Source organism: Tyto alba, unplaced genomic scaffold (genome assembly GCF_018691265.1).
Source record: "Tyto alba isolate M040663 unplaced genomic scaffold, T.alba_DEE_v4.0 Super-Scaffold_7, whole genome shotgun sequence".
Taxonomy (NCBI): Eukaryota; Metazoa; Chordata; class Aves; order Strigiformes; family Tytonidae; genus Tyto; species Tyto alba.
Window position 1 is genome coordinate 34,417,381 of NW_024881328.1, and position 16,925 is coordinate 34,434,305.

Below are 16,925 nucleotides of genomic sequence, written 5' to 3' on the forward strand. Positions count from 1 at the left end.
ATGTACACAGTGCTTCAAGGAAGAACTACATTTCATCTTTTATTGCAAATACTTAATATGTGATAATGTTTAGACTTTTCCCCACCATGCTGGGCGATGTCCTTTTATTTTTGTCTTTGTGTTGGGGTTGCACTGCTTGGTTACGTTTATAGGGTCTGGCTGCCTTCTGTGTGGCTCTTCTTTTGGTCCAAATCCCCTCTTCCCATGTTTTGGGGGAAGACACAAGGGGTTTGCTCTCTGCTGAAATAGCATCCATTCCATCTGTATACGTTCTATATGTAATCATACAGATTTACTGTATCAGAGTGAGTTCAGGTGGCTTACCTGCCATTTCAGGGACTAGGCTTTCTTGCTTCTTATCTCTGTGCTGTATCTACTCAACCAAATGTAAAGGGTTTAATGTGATTGTTAGCAGAGGTAATGGAGAGAGTCCCGTTGATTAGAACAGGACCTGAAACAGACCCTTCATTTTTCCCATCTGTCACATGGGATATATTTATTATTCTGGCCTTTCTTTCTTTTTTTTTCATCAGAATTCACTGCAGACATTTTTTCCATCATTATCTAAGAGTTTTTGGAAGGAAAAGTTGCATTTTAAAAAGAGCCTGCCTTGCTGCAATTTATTCAGCTCACTATTTCCTGACTCCAACTGTGCCCTTTTGCTCTAATCAGGTTAAAGAGGTTGAGTTCCCCCAATGCTAAGTAGAGAGAAAACCTCAAGGTGATCAAGAACTGTGCATGTAATATTCTTAATTGTTCTGTGCATCATTAAAATGTTCATGCATTTCATGCACTTCTGGCTGAAAATTGCCCATTCAGCTTTAACAGCTAATTACAAGAGTGACCAGGCATTCACATGGCACATGCAAGCTTATTGGACATGACAGATGGGTATGTCTGGACCTCTGATTCATTATTTTTTATTTCCTTTCTGAAAGGCTATGTTAGCACTGAGAAAATAAGCTGTAATTCTGCCCCAGGCCCCATTGCTCACAAAGGAAAAAAGAGGGGGGAAAAAAAACCCATCCCATATGCACCTAGGCAGCTACATAGCATGGGCGCTAGCTGCAAACACTGGAGGCTGAGGAACCTCTGAAGATTGGCTTTGCTGTAAAAAGGCTGATCAGTTCTTGGAAACGGGAACAGGGGGGACAGATTTTGTGCCGTGTCTCCAGTAGATGCGGCACAGAAAGCGTAGTGCCGGGGGCTGCAAGCCCTCTGCTCCGCATGACTCTCGGCTGCTGCTTGGGCTGCTGGGGCTCCTGACACACATTCGGGCAGGCACAGTCTGCCCTGGTTGAAAGTAGGGCTCCCCAGGACACCCAGCTTGGCCGTCCGCAGAGTTGGAGCTGGCACGAAGAGCATCATTCCCTCCTCCACCTTCTGCCCTTCGCATCAGGGGCGCAGCCGCCCCAGGGTCCGTGACAGGTAACATCGGTTTGGTGTGAGGGTGGCAGGCTGCTGGGCAGGACCCCCACCCTGAGCAGCAGTGGCCCCCCTAGGTTTTACCTATGTAGCAACAAGCTGAGTGATAACACTGGAAACATAGCCAACTGCTCTGGGGAATACAGGGCATTACCTCTATTTCTCTATCAACATAGATTTTGAAACCTATTTAACAAGGTTTCTAAAACTGTTTTCCCTTTAAAGACATCTACACCTTATCTCTAAAAGGTATTTTATTGTAATGAACAAAGACTTGGTCAGCTGGAACAGATACTTGCAAACGACCATGTCTAAAAAAAGGAAACTTCTTTCCTGAGGGAGGAAGAAGATGTGGTTGGCTCTCCTACCTCTTCAGGATCATAAGAGGAGCTGAAGTCTTGTCCTCAAGGTCCTAGGTATAACCGAATCCTCTGAATTGGCAGGAGTCAGGAACTTTTAGAGTTTATGCAAAAATACATACTAGCCCCATATATGGACAGACATCACACACCCAGCTGACGTTAAAACATTTTGATTATGTTATCAAAAAATGCCCCGTGATTTATATGGGAATTTGTACAAATAAAGACCAAGTCATGTATAGTATGGAGCCCAGCCATTGCTTAACCTGCAGAAAGGGATGGTATAGTTGTAGACACGTAGTTTTGGAAGTAGTTTCAGCTGATCATCTCATCCATCCTTCTCAAGTCTGGTGGGAGCAAGTCTGGTGGTTAGACTGTCCCTTGCTGAGATTTGCATGGAGTGGTCTCAGAAGCCACTTCTGAGCACACCAGCTCCATTCCAGTTCAGCCTGTTCCAGCACATGATAATTCTTAGAAGCTGGGAAAAAAAAAAACACCTTTCTAATATCTAACTTAAATCTCCTTTGCTGTAAATTATATCAATTATTTCTTGTCTCCGAAATAGTGGATGTGGAGAACAATTGATTATCCTTCTTTTTATAGCAGCTTTTTTAATATTCTTTTTTATATCAGACAACTAGCCTCTTTTCAGTCTTCTCTTTTCCAAAGTAAAAAATTTCCGTTCCCCTGAGCTCACTGCAGAAGTCATGTTTTCTGAGTCATGTCATCCCTGCAGCTCTCCCTTGGACTCTGTGAAGGTGGCTGCCCCTTCTTAAATGCTCTGCTGGAGCATTTCTTTACATGAAACCAGAGCAGCATCAAGCAGAGTGGGTAAGATTGTTTTACAAACATGTCATAATTGGGGGGAGGGATAAATAGGCAACAGACTAGCCAAAATGTTGATTTATTCTTTTAAGCCCAGAATAACATTGGAAGTGAAGTTTCTTCTGCATTACACATTTTTTCTGCCAGTTGTTCTGTTTTGACCTTTCCTGTCCCCAGTAGGTAGGTACTGACAACTTCTATTGTATTAAAACAATCTGATCCTAGTTAATCAATGAGCAAGGCTCTCGGTCTCTATTAGACAACATGTCTGTGTTTCCTCCTCTAAATTGTTCATGCTTTTTTTTTTTTTTTGATGTTTAGCTACTCCATTAGTAAAACTTCTGAGAAAATTGCTTACCCTCTCTGTCAAAGGATAGCATCTTGCATGTTCCAGTATCTTGTAGGTCTGAGTTTCCCCTAAGTAATTGTTCTTACTCAAACCTGGATTTCAATTTAAAAACGCATTAACCCGATGTTTACTCAGCATTGGTAGCAAAAGACCATTCATAGGATTTTATATCCTGAGGGTAAATAGCGTGTTCTCTTCATTGTTCATTACAAACAGTTTGCATCCTTTGTCTATTCCCTTAAAAAAAAAAAAAAAAATAATCCCAAAAAAACCCTTTACTATATTTCCCACCAGTGAACATTTCATTATTTATTGTTTAATTGATGTTTCATAATTGGCATAAAAGATGTAAAATAGGTTGTGATTACAAGAGGAATAATTATTAGTGGTGAATGGGAGAAAAAGACCCAAAACATCAGTGGTTGTGGGAATGCTGTTTCTCACTCGGCGGCGTTCGGTATCATCAGCTGTGATAGCGAACCCTCTCAGCTGGCATGGAGAACCCTCGCACCATGAAGCACTTGTAATCGTTCCTCTGTGGCGCTGCGCCATGGAGAGATACCATTTTCTAACTCATTTCTATTGTTTTGAAATGAGATCTACAGTCTGCGGACACGACCTCTTGAAAAGGAGCTCCATGCTTGATCATCCTCGTCGTATTTAACTGGGGTTTATAGTGTCCACTTGAGTCTACTGACACAGTGGGTGAGGAAATAGAGAATTAATCTTCTATCACATTCCCTTCTGTAGAGAAATTTCCTAATTAAACATAGCAGAAAATTACTTCAAAAGTAGCAGGAGGAGTAAAAAAAAATCCTTCCTCCATTGTGGGCATGGGCAATATTAATTGAAAAATTGTAATTTATTCATGCAGAGCTTATAACTGCACCTCATGTCCATACCGATTTCCCTAACGTGGAACTAGCTTTGCCCCCAACAAGAACTTGTGTTAGGAAAATAGAAGAATGTACTATAATTGCTGTTTTGCTTCCTGTTGGTTTGCTTTGGCTTTTCTGTTCATATTTATCTGTGTTTCCAAAGTTGAGAAAAATCCCTTGATAATTGCCTGTTGTCTAAGATCTTCTCACTGTGGCAGTTGTCACACACACTGAGAATTTTCCATTTGAATATTCTGGTCTATTAGCTGTTAAGAGCACAGATAAGGTAACGAGAAATGAAAGTCCCCTTTTTAAGCATTTTTGTTTTAAAATGACAACTTTAAATGTATTTCTCTATTTAGAAAGAAAGATCTGAGTGGATGGCATGATGGGTAATGATATGTAAATGACCATTCATGCATGAAAATGAGGGCCACAGTTGAATGTATTAAGCAATGACTGATATAATCATTATTTTGGATTTTGCATCTGAAGAGGGGGGGATTGCAGATATCAAGTGAATTGCATATTTAAAGAAAACATTCATGTGTGTGTGGAATAAAGAATGTTTTCGACATTTTTGCATTAAGTATCCTAGCGTTATGCTGTTTGGACTTAAATAAGGTCAATATGTTGGGTTTATGCTTTTCATATTATCGCTGGCTCTCGCTTTGGCAGATCCTCCCTTTCCCTGTTTGTGCAGCATGCCATCGGAGTGCCAAGTTTGTAATGTCAACTCTTTTCAACTCCCTGTAATGCTTTTATCTACAGAAAGCTGCCTACTGCTCGCATGGGGGGAGAGCTCAGGGAAATCTGATCGCTGGCATTTTTTTAAAAAAAAAAAAAAAAAAAAAAGAAAAAGTAAAAATCCATCATCGCTGCGATCCCTTAGTCGCGCTGCCCGCGGTGGTGCGGGAAAGTTGATGCTGGGGAGTGAAGTCTGGTGGAGCTGCGAGGCGGAGCCAGCATCCCCCATCAGGGCTGGGCACCGGTCCCTGTCACCGCTGTGGCGGTGGCTTCACTGGCGGTGTCGCTTTCGAGGGTGGGGGCGGCTGCTGCGGGGCGTGGGGCCGTGGCGGGTGGGGAGGGCGAGGGTGGGGAGGGCGAGGGGCAGCACGCAGGCACCCACGCTTTGCACGGCGGCTCCTTCGGCCGCCCGCGGTGCTTCTGCTGCTGGTGTTGCGGAGAGGGAAAAGCGGGACCGTGGCGTGGGCTCAGAGCGCAGCTGCTCTTCCGTCGCCTCCGTAAACCGATAAAATTTGTATCTGTACGTACACGCATCTTCCGAGTAGTGCTGCCGAAGGGTAAAGCTGCGGATGCTTTGTTCTGGTGACCAGGGGTGGCAGGCAAGCGGGAAGGCTGTCTGAAGCTGACCCAAAAAAAATGAGGAAAGTGTCTCTGGGGATTACTGTCCGGGAGGTGACAGTATAACTCACTTCTTTGCTTCCTAGCCAGAGCTCTGCGGCTGTTCTGCTTTTAAAGCGCCGCTTGCATGAGGAGACTGGTAGTCAAGAGAGAAATAAGGAAAGGACGTGGTATCGGTGAACGCTTGAGACAGTGATGTTTTCTTGTCTCATTTTGTATTATGAACTTTAAAGAAAAAAAGAAAATTCCATTTTAGAATAGGAGAAAAATAAGCTTCTGTTATACAATAGCTGCATTAATAGATTTCTTCTATCAAAGGCAGAAAATAGCTGTGTTTCTAAATATAATTAATGCATCTTGAGTTTGGAGAACATTATGCTAAATGTCCATGATACATTCTCTGTCCCCTTCGGCAGTAGCATATGATCAATTTTGCTACTCTGTCCTTACCTAATTATTGCTGTCGCTAATGAAGGGAAGTAGAGAAAAACATGTCTTAGTAGGTTAATAAGCCATCCAGAAAATTATATTAGCATGATCAATCCTTAATGATTATGGTTTCTCATAATATTAGATCACCTGAAAGGTGTTTTTTGTAGGAGATAGGAGGGGAAGTAGATCTCATTTTGCAGCCATTCTTCCAGGTGTGCTCGGTTGGTTGTTGGAGAGAAAAGCAGTTAGACTTTGGCTCAGGAGTTTTGACTGCTCTTGCAAACATTGATTTATTTAGTGGGGCTGGTTTATTTTATCATGCAAGCATGAGGGAGGGCAGCAAGTATGGGAGATTTTCTACCTTCCCTCCTTCCACAAATATTTGTGGCGTTGGCTTTCACCTGGGCTGATGGTGCGTGTGTTCTGTATTGCTTTTCATAAGTTTCTGTGAGCAAGCTGGCAGTCTCAGATCAGTCTGAGCAGCTTCCAACTGGCATTTTCAGCCTTCCTCTCTCCATAATGATGCACCTTCATTTGCAATCTAGTATCTGGTTTGGCATCTGTCAGGATTTCTTTCATTTGTTTGTTTTTTTCTCGTTGATGGATCTTTAAGTACCTGTGTACTCCAGTACTGCAGCATACTCAGGACATGTTTATTTAGGTGAAAGCATGTCCAAGGCATTAAAATAAATAGCAGAGGGGAATGATCCTCAAACATTAGACTCTTTTTGTTTTATTTATTTAAAGATTTTCCCCAAATTAAACTGAATCACAGTCCTCCCTTTTAATTTGTTAATTACACTTCTGCAATGGTAATGCAATCAGTGAATATAGCTAAAGTGTTTGTGTGTGGGAATCAATATTAATGAGAAAGAGCGTATTTGCAAAGTGTGATACTTATCAGCTATTTGCTTTGTGTCCGTCTGCCAGTGTAAGGCTGCTCCAAACCAGACCCACATGCGCGATGCAAGGAAATGCGGTTGCAGGAAGGGAAGAGGGAGAGTCCCTCTGGGTCATTCACTCCCTATAGTCCCTTCTACACTTTCCATACTCGGGGGAAGGTATGGAGCAGGGTGCCCTGCCTTTCGGGCAGCACAGCCCTCAGAGCTTGAGCTCAGCAGCTGCGGCACCTTGGCCGAAGCAGGAAGTCAAGGCTTTCGCAGCCTGCCTGCCCTGAATGACTTCGCAGGTGACAAAACTCTGAGCAAGCTCATAAAGGTTAATCACGACTAAGTGAGAATGAAATCTGGCATTTTCCTGCTGGGCTTCCAATTTTCTGTATATGCAGTGTATTGAAGCTAAGTGAGATTAAATGTTTAAACCTTTCATGCCATATGGCTCCCCTTATATCATAAACACATCTGTAAAATTATACTCAGAAGGGCAACATCGTTCTGGTGTAAATGGATTCAAATCCACGCTTCTCCGCTGCTCGTATCAAGGCTGAGTTTGATGTGTCACACTCAACCTGTTTGTCCTATTAGTGGAGGTCTGGGAGGTTTTTCCCTACAGAGTCACGTAAATTCTGGGTGACGGCACAAAAATAGATCCCCAGTTTATCCACAGACCTGGCCCGTGGAGGCTCCTTCTCCTAAATCTTTGCCACCCTTCCAGAAGTGGCTGTGCTACTCGTGAGCTCCCTTGCCTTTGTGCTTAGGCTATCAGCAGTGCTACTGGTATTTGTCATGGGTTTTCTTCTGTGGGCACGACTGTTCCACTGCATAAACCATAAACCAAGGAGTACAATAAGCCAGTAATGGTGCTGCTCGTGCAATGCCTCAACCTGCCCACTAATAATGGAAATAAAAAGGAAAAAGCACAGGTCAACTGATGTTTTCTCATCTGTCCTGAAAGGTCATCTTGCTGAACATTTTCGTGCAATTAACCGATGCTGTATGTTTTCGTGTTCATTGAAGATTAGGATTATATAAAAGATGGGATCTATGTTGCATAAATATTGTATCTCCTCCTGCAGGACTTAGAAACTTTGCAGTTGCCCTCATCTCAGCTTCTAGCAAGTTCCTTAGGTGCCTGCACTCCTGTGCACTCTTGATTTACAGCAGAGGCCCAGTGCCTACAGGCTTGGGAAGGCAGAAATACCTTTACACATCTCAGGGAGCATATTTTTACAACTAGCTCTGAGCCAGATTGTTGGGTTTTTTCTTTGAATGGGAATTCTCACTTACAGAGAAAGGAGCAAACACAGGGCTGAGCCCTGGTTGTACAAGTTTAGAGGATCAGCTCAGCGGTGACAATTGCAGATCAGGGAGTGCTACTGCAGAAATAATAAATTCTTCTGGGGCAGGAGCTGTGTGGGGGGTGTTGGGGATCACCCTTTGCATACAGGCAACATGCCACTGAGCTGGTGGAGGGAGAGGCAGATAAGGAACCATCTAACCTGGCTCCGAACCCCGAGGGTACAGCTTGGCTGAACATGGGCTTTGACTGCCAGTTTTGGCACCTGACTGAGCTGCCCCCTTCTGAGACCCAGTTTCAGAGCATGAGTTTGGCATGTGTCTTCTTGCCTTCTGAGCTCCAGGGAAGCTCCAGCTCTCAATTACGTGTGTGTGACCTGCAGTAGCGCCACAGAAATAAACAGGAGTATAACATGGAAGAAAAGCAGAGTGGGAGAAGTAAACTGTGCTCCTCTTGTTGAATTCGGTGAAAGGTAGACCCAAGGAATTTTTACAGTAGAGCCACTTTACACCACCCTGATTATGTAAATAGGACATAAAGTAAATTGGACTTTCACTCGCTCTGACACTCCCTTCCATTGCCAGAGTGATTTACAGAAACCTTTGTGTAAATTAGAACCAGGACCAGTGTCTGTGGTCCACATTTTAGGATTTAAAACCAGTCATTTCCCAAGATAATTGTGGTGCAGTCAAGACTAAGAGCAGCTTCCTGAAATTGGTTAATACCCAGATTTGGGTTTCTTCAGTGGCTTAAATGGAGTGGCATATTATCTCCTCTATAGTCTGCCTAAAAGATAAATTTGATGTCTGCGAGCAAAGACATGAAATTGCTATAGGCTTCCACTCTTATAGCTTGCCACCTATTTGATTTATGTGATAAGTGATCTCAGATGACCCTCCAAGGCACTGAACCATTAGAGAGTTATGTTGCACAGCGATAAGAAATCTTCAGAGATACCTAAATCTTCTTTTACCACTGGGAGTTTCATCTGTTCTGGAATAAAGAACATTTTTATGTATGATGTTGCTATCTTGCTAGCCATACTAATATTCAAAAGGATACACAGACTTAAATCAATAGCAAAGTGACAAAGACCTTAAAACTGAAGTAGTCACCAAATGGGTGCTAGATAGTTCTTCCGGGTTTTATTTTTGTTCCTTTCATTCTGTTTCTTGAAAGATGAGTAGCTGTAAGGGTTCACATTCAAGTCTTCTGTTAATCGTTCCAGGTAGTGAGCTGGAAAAAGCACCCTTCCAGCACGGAAAGCCCTGAAAAGTCACATCACCCATTTGGGACTTCCTTACTGTAGGCTTTGTGAATCCGTGGGTTGGATCTTTCCTTATTTTTTTCACTGAATTTCTCTGAATTCGGTGATCCAGGTTCTTCTCTGCCTAGAATGAATAAAAATGACCTCAGGTGCGATGTTAATTCTTGAGAGGTCAGGGAAACACAGACAGGTAATTTCTGCTGTTTATGTCCCAACTGCAGCATCTTCTCCTGCAGAGGAATGCACTGCTGACTCATATTCTTCCAACTGAACCTGTACCTAATGCAGTATTTTCTTGACAGAATTTGCTGTAAGTGCAATGTTATAGCATGTATATAGTCTATATGTTCTGCCCATCATATTATCTTTACATCATGTGTTTAGTGCATCAGGCATAAGGTATCCAGCAGCAAGCTCTTGTTTCGGGCTATATGGGATGCAACTTCAGCCCAGACAGACAAGATGAAGAGGAGGGGCCAGAACCAGTCCCTGCTTTTCAGCAGAGCCTGAAGATGCCAGGGCCCTTTGCAGGGCCACAGGGAGAGGGTGTTTAGCTGTCCACAGAAGGGATGAAGAGGGTTTCAAGCCTGGCCTGCTCCCCTCCTCTCTGTCACACAAGACCAGCAGGCCACAAGCAGCTCACACTTGACTCTTCTCCTCAGTAACCTTTGATGGCCGTTTTTCTGACAATAAGAAAAACGTTACGATATTGGGTGCTTTCCTGGACTGCAGCTTCCCATCTCCCTTGACACAGTGCTGGGGTTTAATGATCCATGTGGCCAGGCAAGCCAACCTGAGGGAAGAATCAGACATCATCTTTTTCTGTTTCTCCTTAATCCTGAAAAATCTTCTGGTCCTTGCAATTAGGACTACAGTAATCCCCTTCCAGGCCCTTTAATAACAGCCTTGGTTGGTGACGGGCTGCATTGCATCCATCCAGCTGTGGGCATGTCCACTTGGTTATTTTGTTTGTGCTGTTGGGCATATTGAAATACATAAGAGCAGGGACTGATGCCACAAAAGCTTTGGCAGCATCGCAGGCATATTTTTACAACAAGCTATATCTATTCCTTGAAAATTCTCCTGCAAGGAAGAGATTTCTCTTTAAAATTAAATTAATGCAAGGCAGAGATGAATAGTCCCCACGTGCTATTTGGCTTTCTATTCAAAGCTGTTTATGAGGGGAAGCTCTTGACAAAATTAAATGAGCCTCCTCTTCCTCAAGCTGGCAAATACTGTCAATGGTGGTCATGGTACACCTTCATAAATCTGCAGTGTTGGCATCCCACACACACCAGGCAAGCATCAAATTTTGTAGGGGTACTGCACAAGGGTGCAGTAATCACAGCTGTTTCATGTCAGCATTCAGAAAGCTTACAATAGGGTATTATTCAATGAGCCATTCCTTTTGAAATGCCATTAGAGGTATTTGCTAGGAGAAACTGGCCTCGACTAATCGTATTTAATTTTTTATCAAATGCACTGTGGGAGCAGCAGGGATATGCATGAGACAGAAACAAGCAAATGGTGTTTATTTAGAATAAATAAACTTTGAGTAAGAATTGAATCCGTTCCCTCCTGGCCACGGTTGTACAAATAAAGGCAAATCCCTACAGAGGTACGTAGGGAGTCATGTCCTGACTTCAGAGCTGGATGGTCTTGGAGACCTCCACTTGCACTTGCTGAAAGGAGAGAACTGCAGTCAGGTGGGTGCAGAGGAGCAATACTGTTCCTGTGAAACCATTTCCATCCCATCCACTTTTAGCCACGATAAATGAGGTTCAGAGGGCGTGAAGGCTACCCATCTTGCTAGGGGAGGCCTCCAAGCCCCCGGACTGGATGACAGCTGGAGAGGGCTGGTTTGGAAGACGCTGAGCTGTGCAAAGTGAGAGGCATTTGGCTTTGCCTGGGCCCATGCTCTCCCCACAGCAGTAGCACCTCATCTGCAGGGCTACCAGAGCTGCTCCTTGCTGGGCCCTGTGGTAGGGTAGTTGCAACTGAAAAATGGGGGGTGGCAGGGAGAGGAAAGAAGCCAAAAGAGCATGGGAATGCAGGCATAACAGCAAGCAAGACAGGAAGTGAAAAAATAAAGATGGAACTAGAGATAGCAGCAGCACTCAATGATAACGTGAAACAATTTTTGTGCTAGTTGTTTGCTGGACTCAGGACACTTCCCAGATGCTGTTTTCTTGCACTAATTAGATTATATCCAGGGCAGAATTGGAGCCTTCAGCACAAGGTGCGGGTGAGCTCAGCACAGGACCTTGCACAGAAGTGAGCTGTTTAAGAAGTGCTTCTTTCCTGTCTGACATAAACTCAGCATTGCACAGGACTGAAAAATCATGCCTTAGCCCTACAAAAATAGATAGTTTTTTAAAATTATAAACTTGATAGTTTCTGGTATTTGTTATATTCACAAGCTTTTTCTCCACAGCCTTAAAGCTTAGATATCCCTTTCAAAACAAGTATACATAGAAACTGAGATCCTTATACCTTCAGATAATCCACCGACTATGATTTTAAGAAAAAATATAACCTGAGAGTCACAGTAGAAGTGTGAGAGCTGGAAAACACTGCAAATTGAGTATTACTGGCATCAAAGCAGTACCAGGCTGTATCTACATGGTCTTTAGCAAGAAGATAAGAGCACATTTTATCAGCAGTCTGAGCTGGCTGGATACACCTAGTTCCTCCCCCAAAACCCTGTTAGGCATTTGCATCATGCTGAACTTGTCCTATTAACCTTTTCTAGCACATGACTGAGAATTGCAATATGGAGGTACCCAGGACAGGGCCTGAATTGATTTAAATTTTGGGAAGAGTGGTGTGGTTTCCACCCATGGAATGGCATGGTCCCGGCACTGTTTAAACCACCTGCCCATCAGTAACAGAGATGTAGTTTCAAGGACTGACCCCTGCTGGTATGGAGAAACCAATCAAAGGCCCCTTGGTACGAAGGATAATATTTCATATCTTCTTGAGAAGATGTGAGTCAGGTCCTGAGCTAGGTAGAGACACTGTTTTCTTGTGCGGAAGGTAATTACCCCAGCGTGTTTGTGTGTGCAAGAGAAAGTAAATTTGTATTTATTGAGATGGGACCAGATGGCAGGAGTAAAGCAGAACAAGGCGTGTCAGAGTTTGGATTTATTACCAATACGGTAGGCCATTTTCTTTTCATTTTGACCATAATGCCATTCTGAGCCTCTGCCAGACTTTGAGAGCAGAGTCATTCGTGAGTCGACCCCCTGCTTCGCACCCTTCATTTTTCTCACTTCGCAGGTTTTGACTGAGCTAATGCTTTCAGGAAAAAAAGAGTTATTGATTAGGGTGAAGTCCTTTGCAGCATCTGGGCTTTTACTGGCTGAGTTTGTGAGGTGGTTTTAGCCATTTTATAGAGGTGAAGGTAGTGTTTGTTCTAACACATTTAGTAAATTCTGCTAGTTTCTCTGCCATGGTTTCTGAGGGCTTTCTCACTTCGTCCACTCACCTTGTCACCTGCCCAGAGTACTTCTTTTAGGACTGAAGCATGTGGTGACATCACCTCCACTGCTCTGAAAAGCATTCTTCTCTTCCTCCTCCTCCACATTTTAAATTGCAAATTGTCTTTCATTCCAAAATACAAAAATGGCCATCAACCCCCACCTCCACATGTTTTTTGCTACTACCTAGATTTTATGTCTAAAAACAAGTGGATATCCTGTTAGGATGAGCTAGACCAAGCTTTGTTTGAAGTTCTTTCAACAATGGCAAAGATGTCCCACCATGAGGAGTCAAGTCAGAATCAGGGACTGTGATGAGCACGCATCCAATCTTATCAGTCAGAGGAAGACTACATCATACAAAAAATAATCGTAACAATTCATTATAGTCATATTTCTATAAATTCAGGTGCATGGTGATGATGTTTTATACTTTTCTATTGTTGCGTTCTCCAGTACAGTTAAAATATATTTAGTAAGGATTATTATATTAGTGTTAGTAGTCCTACAAAGCCACATGAAAACTGAACTGAGACTCTCTTGAGTCTGCCCTGTTGCCTTCAGCGTTGTGTTAGCAAAGAGAGATTGAGAGATTTGTGATTAGCTGATGCTGCTACCTAATTGTCTCTCTCCCTCGTGGTTCACCAGCTACTCTTTCCACTTCCATTTTACTCCTCTCAGTATAGTCCACCAGGCATGTTACATGCATGTCCTTTGTGTTACTTAGGAAATAGGTGGTCTTTGTATATCAGATGAAGAATGTGAGCTGCTGTGCATATTCTTAACCCTCCCATTAGAGCTGCTTTTCTGGAAATTGGAAAGAGTTTATTTCCATCCTGTCTTTGACATTTGTCAGGCATCTTGGGAAGACACTGAGCAAGGGTTATCCAGAAGCTCAAGCACAGAAATTTTGGTGTCCAGCTAAACCACCAGTCATCAACTCCTAGTAGAGCATGAGTCTGGGAAGCTGTGTGGATAAAGTCGTGGCATGATTTGTTGGGGTTGTAGCACCTACAGAAGACTCCTGACTCCAAGAGATTGAAGTGTAAAGAGAAAGCAGAGGTGTCTATAGCAGGGGGACAGTTTGGGGCTTTTAGTTTTCTCCTGACATTACAGGAGATAAGCACAGAGTCAGACCAATCTACTGATGATACTTTCAGTCTGTTTTTTCAGCTATGAAAACAAAGTAAAATGTCTCAAAAATGGTTTCTTTCTTGTGGGGCTTGCAAGCAATACAGATATTCTTGAAATCATGACTATCTGATCTTAGTGAAGTGAGAACACCAGAAAAGGACCAAATGATTAAAACAGGAGCTGTTGTGGTTACCACAGTCCATTGACTCTGTAAATTGTGTGTAGTGCCTTTCCAGCTAAAGAATTTATATTGCTTAGGAGATTGAGATAGTCTCTGAAGTGACTTTCAGATAATGTTAGTGACCTTCTAACCCATGTTAGCACATTTCCTTGAACTCTGGAAGTTGCTAATCTTGCTAATACAAATAGGAACTTGCAGCTTAACATTTCTCAGTTGTGTGAGTAATAAGGAGTGGGCTTCAGCGATTAGCCTCCCTGGAACCCCGCTATGTTCGTACAGGGTCTTGGTGCTAAACCTAAACCATTGCTAACATGAGAACTATGTCACATCCATGAGAAAAAGACAATCGTACTCCTTGTATTTTTAGAAAAGTAATCTAGAAACCAGATTATTTTTGCTAACAATTTTTTCTTTTAGTTGAGATATGAAAGCAAGTGCAAATCAGCAAGTGCAGTGAGGAAAGAAAAGGAAAAAGAGTCACCGTAGAAAATGAGAAACCACTAGTCCTCAAGCTAAAGAGCAGCAAGAAGAATTGGGAAAATAACTCTAAGATGTCGAAATTTATCAAAGCACTTGTCTGCACAGCACGGAGAACACAAGCCCCTGGGTGTGGGTGTGCATGCCAGTGTGTATGTTTGTGTAGGGAGAGAAAACACACCTTAAGAAAATGTAAAGAATAATATCTGTGGTTACTGACAACAGGGAAAGAAAGAGAGAGAGGTAAACAGCTGTCTTTTTTAATCAAGAGTGCTGCATGCTAGGACATTTAATGACAATGTGCACATTAACTGTGGAATGCTGGATGCAGAGTTTCTTCAGAAAAATATGAAGGAGTGACCCATTATTTTCTAGTAGAAATTAAGAACTGCATTGTGCCTTAGTGTGGATGTTCCTCTCTAAATTAGTTACCCCTCTTTGACATGTTCAATCTTTAAAATGCCTTCCTTTAGTGACTTAAGTAGCTGTTTTACTCAGCTTGTGATTTGGAACCACGTGAAGTCGCTGGTCAAACCATACCTGCTGAACAGTTATAAGTAGAAACATTATAGGGAGGGAAAAAAAAAAAAACAGGGCATATGTTTTTAATTAAAAGGAAATATAAGGGAAGTGATTTGCAGAAGAACCAAATAAAGAAATTATAGTTCTTTTCTGTAAAGAATATATTCTCACCCTCCTGAACTGGAGAAATTGTCATATTCCTGGTAGGTAAAGAGTGCTCAGCTGTCATAAGAAGTCTTCTGCCCATAGGTCCCATTGTCCTTTGTATACAGTATCTCATTATGTGTCCTCTCTAATATCTTAACCACTAGAAATCCCCTACCAAGATTGGCTGTCAAAGTTAGCTCCTCAGTAAAAGAGATTTCTGTATTTAAAATGTGAATAAAACTTAGTGAAGAATGCAGGCCTGGATGCAGCTGCACAGAAGTGGGGAGGAGCTGTGCAGAGCTGTTGGGTCAGGATCACACATGTGGTACATGAAGACGATAATGGTGTGAGAACGTGGCACTTGGGTACCTTGTCCACCCTCAGACATTGGATCTTATAAAATGTGAGCCTAAATAGTTGTGCAGTCATTTAAGGAAACAGAAAAACTGTAGCTCAGACCCTCCCTATAAAACCTGACAATGCAGTAGAACAAAAATCCAGCGGATGTTTTCTGAGTTTCCCCCTTGTTTTTTTTTACATGAATTTTATGGATATAAAGGTCAGCAAACTTCTACAAATAGGGAAAAACCCTCTTTTTTTTTTTCCTTTTAGGATCATCAGAATGCTCATCATGGGTATATTTTTTCAATTTAATATAGGCTAAATTCAAGCACAACTGATAAGAAATCGCTGCAGCACAGCTCATACCTAAACATACCAACACTTTCTTTCACTTTATTAAACCTCAGGAGAAAACATCTGAGACAAATTGTCTACCTTAGGTATTTCTATGGTCTCTATCACTGTAATATCTATGCGTATCATGATCTTTTAGTACACTTGTTTCCATATTCTCTGTTGGCATAAAGTGGCATTATTCCCATTTACACAGTGGGAAACATGACAGAGGTTAACTTGTCCAGGGTAAGAAAGCAAGTTTGTTGAAAAACAGGCATTGGGGTCACACTTGCTTTTCTAGTGGCAAAAGCCCTTTCTCCTCCAACACCTTTGTGAAGGCTTGGGAGTCTTGTCCTTTCTTGAGTAAATAACAAAAGCGGCCTATTCACAGTCAGGGCACTCCAACCCGAAAGCCTCCAGTAACAGCCCGGTTGATGGGTAACACCCGGGTTAACGGTCTCATGCAGTGAATGTACAACATCAGGCAGGTGATTTGTCCCATCAGTGTCACCAGGGCTAGCAACACACTTCAGTGTGTCCACCAGCTTTGGGAGGTCAGACCCAAATGTGCGGTAAGCCTACACCACAGTGCTGCCTCCAAATGAAAGAGAGAAATGAAAGGATGAGACTGCGCAGGCTGTTTATGTAGATAACAACATCAGTCGAAGCTGACTGATGCTTGAAAGTCTGGGTTGGTTTAATTATTCTGTAACTGGCAGAAGGATATCACTAGGTGTACAGTGTCTTGCTAGAAAGCAGCACCTATCGAAAGATATCAAAAGGTGCTTATACGCTTTAACACAAACGTAAATAATGTTTCTTTTGGATCTTTTAACAAATCCTCTTCTTGGTGCCTACCTTAGTGGTGTCTTTCTGTCTTTCAGCACTCAGCTGTCAGTATTTTTTCACAGTCCTCTTACACCTATGTTTTTATTTTCCCCTTAGTCCCTTCATGGTTTTGACTTAAGGGCCAGGTACAAACCTCACATAATTGCAGACACTGGTGTTGACTTTCCTGGGTTTCAAATTTAACCTACGCTGGAGAGCGTCTCCTTATCTGGACAGCACTAAATCTTTCTTGCCAGAGATAACTAGTCCTTGGGGCTCATAGCTGTACTTCTGAAGAGAAAAATGTTTTGCCTTTGGAATGGGCTAGATTGCACCACACGGAAGGTAATTTCAAAACATTTTAAAGGAAAGCATCCCCT

The 16,925-nt window shown here is 42.6% G+C and overlaps 1 protein-coding gene across 2 annotated transcripts in view; it reads left to right on the forward strand.

Annotated features, from left to right (window-relative positions):
- The window catches only part of TMEFF2 (transmembrane protein with EGF like and two follistatin like domains 2), a 136,008-nt gene that overhangs the window by 61,298 nt on the left and 57,785 nt on the right, over positions 1-16,925 (forward strand). The window lies entirely within an intron of this gene.